The following is a 15,779-nucleotide window of genomic DNA, read 5'->3' on the forward strand; positions in this document are numbered from 1 at the left end:
GCAATGTTGGGTGTGGGGATTCACAATGGTGGTTTCTTGCATTCTACAGTTTAGCCCCCCTGTCTTTTGGCAATTTGCCTCCTGTCGATGGTCAATGTTACGTTGTATTTGTGCGCTTTAGCCCCCCTAACCATTGACATGAAGGAAATTAGCAAAATACTATGAATTATCTTGGTAGGTGTTGCTTCCTAACAGTATAAGTGTTTGTGTTTATTGCATGGTGTTGGTTGATGGCGGGTGATTTGCTTGTTGTCATCATTTGTTATTAATGGGTATCAAAATAGGCTGTCGGTGGTGACCATGTAACGGCCATGATTGTTATTTTTCTCATTTGTTGTAATGTAATGAATGTCAAGTGCGTCATTTAGATGTTTAGTGTCTAGATGGTGGTAACTGATGGAGCGCGATCCGGCTAGTCTTAGCTGTCCGCTGCCTTGCTTCTGAATTCGGGGTAGCAGGGAACCTGAAACGGAAGAGATGGGAAAGCTCCGGGGGGAACCCGGTGTAGAGGCTCCGAAGCTCAAGTTAGAATCCTTCAAAAGCAAGGTAATACCAGATAGCGCCAAGTTTGCATACCTCCGTTGCCGGGGGGCAGGGGGCTCTTATAGTCACTTCGTGTACTCGTCCCGAGGCCCTTGTCAGATCGGGTATGATTACCCTTGCGCTTGTCAACTCGGCTGTCGTCCCTTCTGCTGAGACAGAACCGTCACTGCCTAACCGTCTAACCGGAGATGGCGGCGTCAGTGGCGGTGGCAGGTGGCCGTTTAGAGTGCTGCTGTCAAACGTCAGATCCCAAGTCAGTCAGGCGAGGCGCCCTCAAGCACGGACTTCCCTGGTGTCAGGCATTGTACGACTTGTTTGGCTTTGGTGCCCAGAAGATGATGCGAAGTGCTGAGCGAGGCGGTCTTGAGCTCGGAGGTATCCCGAACTGTTACAAGGTGGGTCAGTTCGGCGAAGTGTATCCCGAGCTGTTACAAGGTAGTTCGGCAAAGTCTATCCCGAGCTGTTACAAGGTGGCAGTTCGGCGAAGTCTATCCCGAGCTGTTACAAGGTGGCAGTTCGGCGAAGTCTATCCCAAGTTGTTACAAGGTGGGTTAGTTCGGCGAAGTGTGTCCCCTTGTTCCCGCCTAGGCTTGGCCCCTTTTGCCGAACTGTCGTTTCTGCCACGTGTCTCATAATAAAGAAGTCGGGCCAAATCTTCCTTCATCAATTGCCCCCCACTCCTTGCGCCGACGGCCTTGCCATGGTGCGGGGAGTTTTCACGAGGTGGTTGTAGATTTGTCCCGTCCTTCAAACCTTCACTGTATGAGATGCTTTTGCTAGGGTTTTTTCGGTTTTCGAGAAGGCTGGAAATGTGCTTACTCAGGAACGCTGGTGGTTGTGACCGTGCATTTTTAAATTTCAAACCAACTCGCGCCGCTGGAACGTGACAGCGGGTCATTTCGAAAAGGCACGCCTCTGCTGTACGTGCGTCGTCGACTGTTAGGGAGACGTGCGGCGCGTCAGCTTCGTAAAGATGTGTGTCGAAGCGACGTCGGTTTCAAAAAGACGTGCTGACGTTTCGCTTTTTTCGGAAAGATGTGCGCCAATCACGTCTCGACTTTAAGGGTTGTGCGGTCGGTAAGAACGTGGGCCGTCAGGTCATCTTCAGTCTGCACGGTCGATTCTTGGTTACTGTAGCTATAAATAGTGGGGGATCCCAGTTGGTTTGTCACTTCTGAGGTTTGTCTACTGAGTTCGCGTCCAACCTTTCAACTCGCGTCCAAATCTCTTCCAGCTCGCGTCAAAGCTAGTTATACAGTCTTCACGGTTCTTTGGCTTGTTCTTCAAACTTTCCGGTGAGTACTTTCTTGAATCTATCTTTCCCCCAATGTCTAGCTTTGATAGCTCAGACGATTCTTCGAGTAGGGCCGACGTAGGTTCCACCAACCGAACCGTGTCCCCAGACTGCCTCAGTGATCCTGAGGTGGAGCTTGAAGACTATGAACCAGTGGGCCGAGTCGCTTCGGGCAGTTTGGCGTCTACCTCCCGCCGAGGTCGGATGCTGGACAGGTTTGGTCCTTCGACCATGACGCCTGAGGGGCTTCAATCCATACTTCTATCCTACAATCTTCCTAGGGGGTACACATATTTCATTCATTCGGGTATCTTTCCTTGGGAACACGGTCCCGATGAGATCGTGATTTTTCGAGAGCAGCTCGCTGCAGGGTTGCGACTTCCTTTCCATCCCCTTCTCATCGAAGTCATAAACCACTTCGGTGTCACCATTGGCCAGCTTCATCCGAACTCTATTCGGAACCTAGTGGGGACAATATCCCTTTTTTGCGAGCAGAACTTCCCCTTGGACTTAGAGATATTCTCCTCTATCTTGATGCTCAAGAGACAGGCGGATCCTCTTCCTGGGGGGAGACGGGCGTATTACCTTACTCCTCGCCAGGGTTTTAAGCTTCTGCACGATCTTCCTAACAAGGTCCCGGCGTGGAAGCGGGACTACTTCGGCGTGTGAAGTGCACAAGGATGGCCCTTTCAGACGGGGTGGGGTGAGGCCGCTCCCGACTTGGGCGTAACTCTTGATAAAGAGATGGTGAAGGGTCTCCGGCAGTGGGCACGGCAAGGCTTAAAGTGCCACCACTACTTAACGGAGGCTAAGCTTTTTGCAGCCGGCCTGAGTTCGGGTAGGTTTCTGGCTATGCGGCTTCCTTTTTTTTATGTCGAACTCGTTTCTGTAGGTGTGATGGATGCGGAGAGAACTCGCTGCGGGCGTTTGTTCCAAGGTATGAAGAGGAGGAAGCGGGTCGCCAAGCGAACTCGTAACGAGCTGCCCCTGGATGAGGAGCCCCAAGCCCCAGACCATACGACAGAGGATCTGCCCAGGGAGCCCGAAGTGACTTTACCGGTGCACGAGACTGTCGGGGCGCCTTTCGCTGAAACCACTCATACGGGCGCTCCTGCGTACTCAAGTGCTCCTCACTCTGGGTCTGCTCATACGGGGGCTGGGCCCTCAGGCTCGGGAGCTCAAGGGGAGTTTAGGAGCGTGTTGATGCCGAACTACGCTCTTTAGAAGAGTAGGGACGCTACTTTCCCGGAGGAGGTCGCGGCGTGGACCGATATTCCCTTGAATCAGGTCGCTTGCCGCGCCGTAACACATGCCATGGTGGTAAGATTCTGTCTTATTTAATTCCATTGCTTCTGTTGTCTTTTTGCTCACTTGTTTCTTTTGGTAGGTGAATTCTTCGATTCATGCCTTGGCGGCCCAAGTGGAGAGGAGCTCGCGACAGGCGCGAGCTGCTGAGGCTGCTGCTCATGCTGCTGAAGATGCCTTCCGTGCTGCAGAGGCAAATACCCGGCCTGCTGAGGCGGCTGCTTATGCTGCTGAAAAGGCTGCTCGCGTCGCGATGGCCCGACATGCGAGGTCTCAGCGTGACGTCGAGGCCATGGGGGTAGTTGTCAAGCACATGGCGGACTTGAAGTTGGATTTGCAGCATCAAGTCGAGTATCTTCAGGAGGACATTAGGGAGAGAACACAGATTTTTTCTCAAGGCATTGAAGACGCCAAAAAGAAGGCAGTTGAAGACTACATTGCCTCCCCGCTTTTTGACGATATGATGGTGTACTCTTACAGGAGGGGGTTCAAGTTGAGCCGGTGGATGATCCGGAATACATACCCCGATCTCGATGTAAGTGCCATAACCACTTCGGGCATAACTCAGGAGATGGCCAATGCTGCCGATGGCAAGCCGGACTCTAAAGGAGAGGCAGGGGCTTCGGGTGTTGTTGAAGTGCCTTCCGATGGCGAAGAAGTGGCTCCGGGCATGTAAATTTTTTTTTTTTGCTAGTGTACTGTTTCCTGCAATGGAGTCTTTTTCCCCTTGCTCATCTTCCCCGAGCTGTTTCTTTGCCGAGTTTTTAAATTTCCGTGGCCTTTTATGCCATGAACTAATTTTTGCAAAGCTGATAATGTGCTGAAGTTCCTCGGCTTGCCTTGTGGCACATGGCCTGATTTCGACTACTTCGCTAGGTGGTTTATAGGTAGTATCGCCTCAAGTTCACGATGTTCCACGTTCGGGGTACTCGTTTGCCTTCCAAGGTTTCGAGTTCGTATGCGCCCCCGAACGCTGTTTTTACTTTATAGGGCCCTTCCCAATTAGGTCCAAGCTTGCCGACGCCGGGTTCGGGCACCATAATCTTTCGGAGGACCAGGTCGCCGACTCGGAAGCTTCGTCACTTTACTCTGCTATTGTAGTAGCGAGCTACCTGCTGCTGGTATGCCGCTGTTCGGATGTGCGCGAGGTCCCTTACCTCGTCCAGTAGGTCGAGGTTGGTGCGTAACTCGTCTCCGTTCGTCCGATCGTCGTATGTTTCTAATCGCAACGTTGGTATTTCGATTTCCGCCGGGATCACCGCTTCAGTGCTGTAGGTGAGGTTGAAGGGGGTTTCTCCCGTGGCTGCTTTTTCAGTCGTTCGGTGAGCCCATAAGACACTTGGTAGCTCTTCGGCCCACAATCCCTTAGCTCGATCTAGGCGTGCTTTCAGTCCGCGCAGGATGGCTATGTTCATTACTTCCGTCTGACCGTTTGCCTGTGGGTGCGCGACTGACGTGAAATTTTGCCGAATCCCCATGTCCTGACACCACTCTTGGAACTTGATATCCTCGAACTGTTTGCCGTTGTCAGAAATTAGAACCCGAGGTAACCCGAACCGACATACTATGTTCTTTCAAAAGAAGTTCTGTATGTTTCGGGCCGTAACAGTTGCCAGAGGTTCGGCTTCTATCCACTTCGTAAAATAATCTACCGCAACAACTAAGAATTTTCTTCCGCTTGTTGCTGGTGGGAATGGCCCAAGGAGGTCAATGCCCCATTGTGCAAAGGGCCACGGGCTGGCGAGGTATTTGAGGTCGGAGGCAGGTTGATGGTGGATGTTAGCGTGCTTCTGACACTTGTCGCATTTTCTGACGAGCTCGACAGCTTCTGCCTTCATCGTTGGCCAGTAGTATCCTTGTCGAAGTGCCTTTTGGGCGAGTGCTCTACCCCCCCAAGTGTCCTCCGCACAGGTCTTCATGAGTGTCGCGGAGTACAAACTCGGCTTCAGTAGGTCGCAGGCACCGCAAATAGGGGAGCGTGTACGACCGTCGGTATAACCGTTCGTCTATTATGACATATTTGGCTGCCTGGCGCTGCACCCTCTTGGCGGCATTGCGTTCTATAGGGAGGGTTCCGTCTATCAGGAAGCTCGCAAGTGGATCGATCCAGTTCGGCTCTGCTTCTAAGATGGGAGCGACCTCCTCTGTCCCCCCGAGAATACTAGGACGAGGTAAGTCCTCTATGTACACAGTTCTCATATTGTTGTGACTCGTGCTGGCTAACCGGGACAGGGCGTCGGCCTCAGTGTTTTCGGACCTCGGGATTTGCCTGATGATGTGTGAACGGAAGTTGAGCAGGGCTTCTTTTACTTTGGACAAATATGCGATCATGGAGAGATCGTGTGCTTCGTATTCGCCGGTAACTTGGTTTACCACGAGCTGAGAATTGCTGCAGATGACCAAGTGTTTTGCCTTAACCTTTCGCGCTAGGTCCAGCCCGGCGATTAGTGCTTCGTACTCTGCCTCGTTGTTGGATGCCGCGAACTCAAAGCGTAGCGCGTACTCTACTTTTGTGCCGCTCGGGCCGCACAAGACTATTCCAGCTCCGATGCCTTTCCGGTTCGAGGAACCATCCACGTGAAGGATCCAGGGCTCCTCATCCCAATTCGCTCTTCGCCTGATCAGGAGAGAGGCCACACTGGGTGCTACTTCATGGGGTTCGAACTCTATGGGCTCAGGAGCTCCGGGTTCGCCGCAAATGGGGACCTCGGGCTCGACCTGTGGAGCTTCGTGGCTGAAAGTGCACTCGACGATAAAATCTGCCAAAGCTTGGGCCTTGATAGCGGTTCTTGGTTTGTACTGGAGGTCGTACTCGCTGAGTTTGATGGCCCATTTCGTCAGTCGACCGAAGACTTCGGGTTTGAGTAAAACTTGTCTAAGAGGTCTGTCAGTTAGGACGATGACGGTGTGAGCCTGGAAGTACGGGCGGAGTTTTCGAGCTGCTATTACTAGGGCGTATGCTAGTTTTTCTATCTCCGGGTACCTTGCCTCTGCTCCCTGCAAAATTTTACTAACATAATATATGGGCCATTGGACCCGGTCTGTTTCCTTTATTAGTACCGAACTGACCGCCTCGTCGCTCGCCGAGAGGTACAGTTGTAAGACCTCGCCCACCTCGGGCCGGGCTAAGGTTGGTATACTAGCGAGGTAACCTTTTAGTTCGTCGAACGCGAACTGGCAGTCCTGGGTCCATTCGAACCCTTTGCCTTTGACTGCCTTGAAGAAGGGTAGGCAGCGGTCTGCTGACTTAGATAAGAAGCGGCTTAGAGCGGTTATGCGGCCGTTTAGCCTCTGAACCTCTTATACTTTCCGAGGTGGTTTCATATCTAAAATGGCTTTTATTTTGTCCGGGTTGGCCTCAATACCGTGCCGATTGACAATGTAGCCTAGGAACTTGCCCGAGGTGACGCCGAAGACACACTTGTTGGGATTCAACTTCATGCTAAAGTGACGCAGGATTTGGAAAACAGAATCTAAGTCTTGTATTAACTCTTGTGAAAACTGAGTTTTGACGACCATGTCGTCTACATAGCACTCTATCTTCGTACCAATCAGGGGCCGAAATAGCTTATTTACAAGTCTTTGGAAAGTTGCCCCGGCGTTTTTTAGTCCAAAGGGCATGACTTTGTAGCAATACAGGCCGAACTCGGTTATGAAGCTGATTTTTTCCTCATCGGATGGGTCCATCCTAACTTGGTTGTAGCCCGAGTAGGCGTCCAGGAAGCTTAGCAACTCGTTTCCCGAGGTCGCGTCCACTAGGCGGTCAATTCTGGAGAGGGGGAAGCAATCTTTCGGGCAGGCTCAGTTCAGGTCGGTATAGTCGACGCACATGCGCCACTTGCCGCTTGCCTTTTTTACCAACACCGGGTTGGCCACCCAGCTCGGGTAGTGGACTTCCCTTATGAAGTTTGCTGCGAGGAGCTTCTCAACCTCCTCGTCGACCGCTCTCCAGCGTTCTGGGGCTAAGTTGCGTTTCTTCTGTCAAACGGGTCTGACTACAGGGTCAGTATTAAGTTTGTGAGTTATCAGTCCGGGGCTAATGCCGGGCATGTCGGCCGCGGACCAGGCAAAAATATCTAAATTTTGAAGTAAAAAACTCACCAGTTCGGCTCGTAGGGGGTCTTCGATGGAAGCTCCGATGCATAGTGTGCGAGCTGGGTCCGTAGCTGAAGTCGGGATTGCGACTGTTTCCTCCGTGGGCGAAGCTCGCTCCTCACCTTGCTCCGCCGGGCGCTCCAGCTCGAGGTCGTCGGCCACCTTGGTTTTTCCCTTTAGGGCGGCAACGTAGCACTTGCGGGACTCGAGCTGGTCGCCCCGCGCTACCCCTATACCGAAGTCCATAGGGAACTTCATGGCCAAATAGTAGGTGGAGACCGCCGCTCGTAGGACATGCGTGATCGGCCGCCCTATTATGGCATTGTATGGGGAGGGGGTCGCGGCTACCAGGAAATCATGGTTGAGTCTGACCGCACAAGGCCATGTGCCGACTTCCACAGGGATAGTTATTTTCCCGAGGGGCCTAACTTCCTCTCCGCTGAAACCTACCAGGGTAGTGTTCACGGGCTTCAGCTCGCTCCTCTTTAACTGCAGCTGGTCAAATGCCGATTTGAAGAGGATGTCCGCTGAGCTGCCCGAATCTACGAGTACGCGCCTGACCTCGAAATCGCTGATCCTTAGCTTAATGACAAGCGCATCATCATGGGGGTAGTGGACTCCTCGCGCGTCGTCCTCCGTGAAAAAGATTGGCTCTTCGGTCTTTGGTCTCTTTGGGGGGTTTCTTTCTTCGAGGGCCGCTTCACGAACTGAAGTCCGGGCTGCTGCCGAGGTACACCCCGCTACCACCGATCCTCCCACTATTACATGGATGGTTCCCCGAACTGGCCTCTCTTCCGGAGGCTGCTTCTGCAACGGTTCGACAAGTCTGTTGCTAGACTCGGGTGCATCTCTTTCGTGCTCCCCTTGTCGACCTGCTTTATTATTGTTGTGCTGTACAAAGTTTCTCAAGTATCCATGACGGATGAGTCCCTCTATCTCGTCCCGGAGGTTATTACACTGTTCGGTACTATGACCATGGTCTCTATGGAAACTACAATACAAATTCTTGTTTCTATCGTTCGGATTTCCCTTCATGCGAGGTGGCCACTTAACGTACGGAGCGTCTTTGATCGTCATTAAGATCTCTGTCCGCCTCGTGTTCAACGGCGTGTAGTCCGTCCGAACTGCTAGGGGGGTTCGGAAGGACTGGTTCGGCTTCGGCTCCCAGGTCGGGTTTTTTCTAGTCACCGGGTTGGAGAGCTCGCCTTCTCTCTTTCTTTTCTCGTTCCCGCCTTCGGTTCGTTGGTTGATCTCTTCCTCTGTCCTCATGAACTTATCCGCGAGTTTGAGGAATTCGGCCACGATCGCGGGCTGGTTGGCCACCATGTGCCATTTGAACTCTTTGTGCGTCACCCCTCTTTTGGCCGCCGCGAGCTGCATTGCGAGGTCCAACCGCGGTATTTGCAAGCATGCCTCGTTGAACCGCTTGATGTAGCCCAGAATAGATTCTCCTTCTCTTTGGACCACTTCGAAGATGCTTTCCTCTGTTCTGGGGCACCGTCGGCTGGTGATGAAGTGTGTGGTGAAGACTTGCACGAACTGGGCCCAACACTTTATCGACCCGAGGCCCACGCACATGCACGATTCGCTAGCCCCGGCGAGGTGCATTTGCGACTGAAAGGCGTCAACGTGGTCGTTGGGGTCGAAGGACCCGTCGTACTTGTCCAGAGGTGGGAGTTTGAAGTCTCTGGGTAAGGGGACCGCCAGGAGTTCCGATGCGAGGGGGGAAGGAACGGAGAGAGCCGGGGTAGCCCCTACCTCGTCCGAGCTCGTGGCTTTGCCTCTGAGTTCCGACAAGGCGCGGGTGGTGGTTTGGCGACTTCACCGGCGCCTTCGCCGTTGAGCGGGCCTTGTGCTGGCGCTGCTGGCCTCCGTGTTACCGAGCTCGATGGGCCCGGAATGCTGGTAGTCCGCCGCCAGGGCGCTGAATTGATTTTCGGTGAGCGGGAGCTTGGGCTTGGAGTGCTGGGGTGCCGACCTCGTGGGCGAGGTTCCCGACCCACCCGTGGGTTGCGAGGCGGGGATGACATTTTTCTCTCTTCGGCCTGGGGACGAGGCCTGGCTGTTGAGGTGGTTCTGGGGCCGGGAGGCCTTCGCCTGGCGGGGGCGTCCATCCTGCGGGGAGGCCTTGACCAGCCTCGGAGCGGGGTGGCGAGGTGGAAGTAGTGGTTGGATCAGTGGCAGTTGGGGGAACTGCTGTTGATAGTGATACTGGGAGATGTTGTGCAACACTTGGTGCTGGTGAAGCTGGTGTTGCTGAAACTGTTGCATTTGGACTTGCATTGCCCGCATGCACTGCATCAGGTCCTCCAATCGGTCTTGGCTAGCTGCCAGGGGGACGGCAGTTGGTTCAGTGAAAGTTGTCTAAATGGGGAGAGGAAAGGGGACGTTTGTGGTAGGAGGGTTTACGGGAGTCACTGCTTGTGGCGTGTTCAAGATGGGGATCCCATCCGCCGAAAGGGGGATGGTGAACTGTCCAACGCACACTACGGGGACCTGAAGTTGCTCCCCGGTGGCGTTTGTCTCCGTGCCACGTCCGGTGTTGCTGGAGGAGGCCATGAGTGTTGGGTTTTTTGAAGAAGAAAGGGGGTATCGAAGTTTGGAGGGAGGCTTTTTGAAGCGTTTTCCCACAGACGGCGCCAATTGATGGAGCGTGATCCGGCTAGTCTTAGCTGTCCGCTGCCTTGCTTCTGAATTCGGGGTAGCAGGGAACCTAAAATGAAAGAGATGGGAAAGCTCCGGGGGGAACCCGGTGTAGAGGCTCCGAAGCTCAAGTTAGAATCCTTCAAAAGCAAGGTAATACCAGATAGCGCCAAGTTTGCATACCTCCGTTGCCGGGGGGCAGGGGCTCTTATAGTCACTTCGTGTACTCGTCCCGAGGCCCTTGTCAGATCGGGTATGATTACCCTTGCGCTTGTCAACTCGGCTGTCGTCCCTTCTGCTGAGACAGAACCGTCACTACCTAACCGTCTAACCGGAGATGGCGGCGTCAGTGGCGGTGGTAGGTGGCCGTTTAGAGTGCTGCTGCCAAACGTCAAATCCCAAGTCAGTCAGGCGAGGTGCCCTCGGGCACGGACTTCCCTGGTGTCATGCATGGTACGACTTGTTTGGCTTTGGTGCTAGAAGATGATGCGAAGTGCTGAGCGAGGCGGTCTTGAGCTCGGAGGTATCCCGAACTGTTACAAGGTGGGTCAGTTCGCGAAGTGTATCCCGAGCTGTTACAAGGTAGTTCGGCGAAGTCTATCCCGAGCTGTTACAAGGTGGCAGTTCGACAAAGTCTATCCCGAACTGTTACAAGGTGGCAGTTCGACGAATTCTATCCCGAACTATTACAAGGTGGATTAGTTCGACGAAGTGTGTCCCCTTATTCCCGCATAGGCTTAGCCCCTTTTACTGAACTGCCGTTTCTGCCACGTATCTCGTAATAAAGAGGTCGGGCCAAATATTCCATTCATCGTTAACGAATGCGGCAATATATCTGAAATTAATGCACCGTTGCATCTCGCTTCTCGTAAGGTGTGTTTGTGAATTATCGAGATTTTGTAGTTAGTGGCAATTGGGAAAGCCTTTTAGGGGTGACCACATGGCAGCCACTCTTGATGGTCATTCTATAATAAATGCGGATTGGTCGCGCGTGTTTGTTGTTTCGACATCCAATACATGTATTATGGCGGTTGTTGACGTGACGCCTCTTTTGAATTAATGCGCCCTTTGGTCCTCCTTTTCTAAGGGTGTTTGGGTAAATTTCTATGGTTGCATTTTCACTAAGCATCATTTCGGGCGTTGTACAAGCGTCCCCTCATTTCTCCGACACCGTTTGGCATTCTACACACGTGGAGGAAAGAGAGTTACTATAAACAGGGGAGGGGAACTTCATAGGGTTCCGCTTTACCTCCTAACTATTGTCTTCGTCGAGTCCATTATGCCCTAAATTGCTCCGCAAAGCGTTTGTCTATTCTTTTCTCTTTCTTGTCTCTCATTTTTCTCGTGTTTATTTCGTTTTCCCCCATGGCCGCTCGTCAGGGAAATCCAAACTCCTTTTTCGCTGACTTCATTAGGGAAGTCGATATTGTTGCATTAGTAGTAGAAAGGGAGGCGACTTTGTCAATCGATGGTGGTAAGGGTTTCTGGCCTCCCATGCCTGTGTCCCGGGGCAAGGGTGGCTCGTTTGATGTCATCGCCGGAATGGAGTTAATGTGCCTTTGTGATCATTTCGATGTGTCTATGTCCTATAAGTGCCAGGAGCCTCGAACCAATAGTTCAAAATCTCCCAACAATTATACAGCCTAAGCGCGATACATTCTTGAGAATCCTATGTATTGCCAAATGCTACAAGATGCCAGGCTTCTTAGGTTTGTGGATTGTTACATGAATCATGCGGGCCAGGAAGGTGTCAAGTATGTCGACCACCTTCTGAGTCATTGGTGTTGTTGCACCCACACCTTTGTGGGTGCATTTGGGGAGTTTACCATCATAGTGGTTGGGGGTGTTGTGTCTGCGCAGCATTTGCAACATATTGAGTCTATCCCTGCAGTGTTCAGGAGGTTCTGTAAGGACCTTCTTGGGGAAGTTCCTCCTAATAAAGCGTTGGTGGACCAATCCACTTCTCAGGGTAAAATGTCATTGGATCAGTGGATGGCATACTGGTTTGAGTCCCATGGCGGCAAGGATGTCATGGTGCAAGGTGCTGGCTCCCAGTGTCACCTTGCCATCTATATTCTCTATGTGGTGTCCCATTTTCTATTCTCGGGGATACCGGACTATGGTCTCTGCACCATTCTGATTGCCAGTGGACATCAGCTTCCGTTGGCGTCCATGTTTCTCGGGTATTTGTACGAGCAATTGGACGACTGTGAAATAGCTTAATGACCCCAATTGCAAGAGACGAGTTGTGCTTTTGCTCCCTTCCTTTGGATGTTTATCTATGAGCAGTTCGAGCTCAATGAGATGCCTAAAGTCTACACCCTCTCTGTGTTCATGTTGCTACCCTCAACGGTGACGAGGCAGAAGAAAAGGTGTTCGAGATTTGTAGGGGGAAGCATTGGCTTTAGGCTAAGAGGCATAAAAGTTTCAAGATGAATGAGATTAGCACGAAGACGGTTTCATGTGGAGGTCGTACACCCAGGTGGTGCGCCACGCCATTCCATTCTGTGTTGGTATGCCTGTCCAGAGGGTGGGGTTAACCAGTGCACTCTTGACACTGAGAGTGTCGCTATGAGCATGGCGCGATTAATCACATGGCCTGGTGTTATTGGCTACCTTGATCGCTCGGGTGAGGCACAACTCTCCGTGTACCACCCGGACCAAGTGCTCCGATAGTTCGAGTATGATGACATGGGCGCCCGATTTCTGAGGTCCAATGACAAGGATGTGTTCTAGGTGCGGAGTCACAACCATGCCTTTCCTGGATGTGCACGGTTCCCGATGTCTGGTTATGGGAGGGTACATGTATGCATGTCTCTCCATCTTTTGTACCTCTACGTGCTATTTGGGGGGTTCCAGGAGTTATTGTGGACAACCCCCCACCTTCATCAAGCATCAGCTCCTCCGGAGGGTCACGTCGCCAATCAGAGGGGTGATGCAGCCATTGTTCGTCCCGTTTCACTGAGGGAGCCGTCGTCCAAGCATGACAGGAAACGACCAGTTACTAATGAGGGGGGAGTGTAGCCAACCCAGTCCTGCTAGACTATTTCATGGGCCGGCCAGGCCGGTCTCAGGCCGAACTTTTACATGTTAGGCCCAAGCCCGAGCCCGGCCCGACCAATGGGCCTACAACTTGGGCCCGAGCCCGGCCCTGATAAAAAGCCTGAAGCCCGACCTAATAAAAGAAATTTAAATTTTTCCTTCAGATTTTTCCCCCTATTTAAATGAACAACGGGCCTACAATTAAATCAACAACCTTCTTAAATAAAAAAATTTATTCAAAGTACATCACATAAGGTTTTTACTTAGGTTTAACCATAGGTCGGGCCGGGCTATTTTGGCAAAGTCTAAGCTGGACTCGAATTTTATGCGGGTCGGACTTTTTGGCCCGAGTTTAAGCCCGCAGGCCAAAAAGCCTGTTCAAGCCCGTCCAGGGGCCGAGCTGGGCCGATCCGGCCCGTCAGGCCACCCGGCCCATTAACAGGTCTACGTCCTGCGAAGAGAGTGAGGTCTACGAGTGTGCCCCGCTCTACTCTGTCCATTGAGCCTTTCATTGCGACCTTATCGCGTGTGTGTGAAAGTGGCCAACATTTTGCGGTGCCAGCTCTTGTGGAGAAGACTACGCTAGTCACAAAGTCAATGGAACTGCCTGTTGTGGTGCCATCATCCAGTTCTCAAGCGGGCGAATGAAGAGGAAGGCTCCCCCTCGACCGAAGCGGGGTCCCACGGATAGTATATAAGTATTTGACTTTTTCTTTTGCATTCTGTTCTTTCTTTCTAGATTGTGGTATTGCGATTGAACTGCGCTAATATGGTTTGCTCTTCATCTTTGCAGTATACGGAGAGTGATGGTGCTCAGCCAGACATAGAGGTTCATGTGGTTCCTTCGGAGCGGTCGGCGGAAGTCCCGCTTAGCTCTCCCGATAAGGTGAGTTTGGTGAGTTGCTTGGCGGATATACTTAATTTGAATTGTTATGTTCATTACATATTGTGAGGACTAACTGTTAAATAGTCGTTTGTGTTGAAGCGAGTGGATTGCGATGAAGTTCAACCCAATGAAGATGTTTTGGGGGCTGGTGACTTGGGTCGAGTGGTGCCAACACGCCTTTCTTCAGGCATCGCAAGTGCCTTTTGGCACATAGGCAGAGTCGTTATGGATGGTTGTTTGCACTTGATTGTATCGCAAGTGCCTTTTGTTGAATATCCTCTTGAGGTGCCAAACACGCCTTTCTTCAGGCATTTGACCAAGGAGTTGAGGGCAATGCAGCCCCCCAGCTCTGGTTCCGAAGTTGCTGAGGATGTTGAGGGTGACAAAAACGTCCCTGATGCTATTGTGCAGGCGATGCATTAGGTCGGTCAGCCAGCTGTGGAATCGGCAGCACGTTGTACAAAATCTCCTATTGTCGTCATTGCCAATGCTGAAGCCCCCGTGAGTGCAGAGCGTAGAGCTCCAGTTGAGCCAGAATCTCCCATCGTAATGGGTGGTACCCCTGGAGACATGCATGACCAGTCTGGAGATGCTGATGTGAGGCCTGAGGTTGATCTATCTGTTGAGCCTGAGGACCCAATTGATATGGAGCCAGGGATTGTTTTTCCTCCCGAGGTGTTGACTTATGAAGAGGAGTTGGTTGATACAGCAGGAGCTCCTAGAGTATTGCAATAATCATGACATCCCAACTCTACACTTCCCAGTTGTAGATCCAGTTGTGGTTCAGGGTGATCGCAAGGGTATCCAATATAGCATTTCTAGTACAATGGCACAGTTTGTATCAAATGCTATATGCGCTAGGTGGCTGCCAGAGGGGAAGCTGCATCCCGAGGTCATGGGTCCTACGCTGAACACCATCACCACGCTGATGAGCCATGTGATGACCCACCCGGCGGAGGAATTATCATGGTTTGACTTCGCTTGCTGTCTAGAAGCTTGTCAGGGTTTTTTGTCGATGGGTTTCTTCATGACACAAATCGAGGAGCGAGTCATGATGTTAGCCCACACCTTTTGGAAGGCTAATTTGTTTCGTTTAATGAAGGATGTCCATCAGCACCGGAAGGTAGTCGAGGCAAGCGTTACTAGGGTCGCAGATAAGCTCAAGAGTCTTATGGAGAAGTGTGCGCGGCAGAAGCCGATCTTGGCAGACTATGAGACGGGGTTGGATAGTCTGAAGAAATTTGAAGAGACTAACTAGGTATTAGAGACCATATCTGCAATTCAGGAAGAGTGGGCCAAGTGACCATTGCCTGTATTGGGTTGAAAAAAACTGAATTGTAATGGACCATTCCGAGCTCCTCCTGCGATATAAGGTGATTGTGTAACAATTTTGTAATTTTAGTTTTGATATATAGTGACAAGTTTGATAATGTGTGACAAATTTGCAATTGTAGTTTTGACATATAATGTGATTTTTTTAAAGATTCCATGGTCTCCTCGTTATTAATCGCAATGTGCATTTGTCCTCATCGCGGCACGGGTGTAGTAGGCTTTATCGCAGTGCATTAGGGTTGTTGGGTGATATTGCTATGTCGCACTGAGATATTGTCAGATGAGAGTAGGTTATCGTGGATTGTGTGCCACAAGTGGGTGGGTGACTAGCGTGGACATAGGAGTTATTCGGTGTAACGTTTGTTGTGACTAAGGTCTCTGATGGACCTTTACAAGCGGTACGGTCGGACAGGGATTATGTTTGTATCGAAACGTTATCATCAGGTGCGAAAGAATACTAAGAAGGGATGAAATGTGAGACGCGTTGATGTCATGTTTGTAGAAATTATTTTATGCTTTTTGTGGGGAAATGCAGTTTTGTTACCCCTTCTAGGACGTTATTGTTGATGCTAGGACGGGTGAACTCTGCTTTTGTAGATTTCGTCGCAGATAGGCAGAGTATTTTTGTTTATGAATTTG

General features: G+C 51.5%; 1 long non-coding RNA gene across 1 annotated transcript; it reads left to right on the forward strand.

Moving 5' to 3' along the window:
* The first annotated feature begins 11,158 nt into the window (after positions 1–11,158).
* Positions 11,159–15,004, forward strand: LOC148849039 (uncharacterized). The gene is made up of 3 exons (XR_016101331.1): positions 11,159–13,620; positions 13,716–13,808; positions 13,908–15,004. It is a non-coding gene; the product is annotated as an uncharacterized LOC148849039 (long non-coding RNA).
* Positions 15,005–15,779: the final 775 nt, after the last annotated feature.

The sequence above is a fragment of the Nelumbo lutea genome, chromosome 6 (genome assembly GCF_056320005.1).
Source record: "Nelumbo lutea isolate HS-2025 chromosome 6, American lotus-T2T, whole genome shotgun sequence".
Lineage (NCBI taxonomy): Eukaryota > Viridiplantae > Streptophyta > Magnoliopsida > Proteales > Nelumbonaceae > Nelumbo > Nelumbo lutea.